General features: G+C 38.0%; 1 protein-coding gene across 1 annotated transcript in view; it reads right to left on the bottom strand.

The window, feature by feature from the left end:
* The window catches only part of LOC108686467 (neurotrimin-like), a 121,457-nt gene that overhangs the window by 10,597 nt on the left and 109,772 nt on the right, over positions 1-1,088 (bottom strand). The gene's annotated exons all lie outside the window — the stretch shown is intronic.

Below are 1,088 nucleotides of genomic sequence, written 5' to 3'. Positions count from 1 at the left end.
TATATATATATGTACATACATACACAATTAACATGATATATATTTTTTCCCTTGCAAAAGAAAAGTGTTAAACGGGCAAAATGTTGCGGAGTTTCAGATTGCGAACTTGACTGCGGGAGCTTAATACATATCAAGCGAGATAAAAGATGTTCCGCGCCTTCTTTGTTCGCGCTAGAATTATGGAATTAGTTTTAATCTACGGTGAAAGCTGGTTCCGTAGAAACTGGAACACGTTGAAACCGTTCTACACAGAGAAATCTGGGGTTGATGCGACGGGGATATATTGTTCATGCATACACAGTGTACTTAACCCGCAAGCCGAGCGTCAGTTTTACATCCAACAAGGTATCTACGTCGCCGCAAGACATTGCTTCATTAAAATATGACTCGTCATTTTAGGCAAGCTCATTTAAAGCTTAATTACATTACTTGTGCTATTACAGTTACGTATCGCATCCGCGTGCGTGCGTCGACGCGCGAATTATTAATTTTTGAAGCGTGCAGATGTTATAGAAGCGCGCACGCGATTATGCTCGATTCAACTGATGTTACGCTTCTCGCGTTCGCATTATTATTGTTTATATCATTATTATATCGATGATACGTATCGTAGAAAATTGAAAGTAGCGAACGTGCGCATGTTTTCGATCCGTCGTTCAGCCGGACGGAATATAATATAACGATATTCCGAAAATGTATTTGCCGATATCCCGCGCTTCCGGTACGCCTTCACGGTCCACCGTGCTTCGTGCTCTGTCAACCAGAAAAACTAGCATTAGGGTTTCTCGCGTGGATGCATGCTGCCCTCCGCTTCATATTCGCGCGTCAGTCTGGCCCCATACGTTGCGTCCATTTAAATTGTTCCAAACGCTTTGTTTCTCATCTCGTTATTTGTGTTTTTCGTAAATCGACTCAGTTCGAGCATAAATGTATTTTTTTAATTTCGAAAAAACATATATATTTATATACATATGTAATACACTGAGAAAAAACTGATTGACAATTATATAATTTAACTAATTTAACTAATTTATATATATGTATATATATATATATATATATAGTTAATTGTATATTATATTCGGTAT

Source organism: Atta colombica, unplaced genomic scaffold (genome assembly GCF_001594045.1).
Source record: "Atta colombica isolate Treedump-2 unplaced genomic scaffold, Acol1.0 scaffold183, whole genome shotgun sequence".
NCBI classification, from domain to species: Eukaryota; Metazoa; Arthropoda; class Insecta; order Hymenoptera; family Formicidae; genus Atta; species Atta colombica.
The sequence above is the reverse complement of the archived record's forward strand: the minus strand, read 5'-3'. Positions and strand labels throughout refer to the sequence as shown.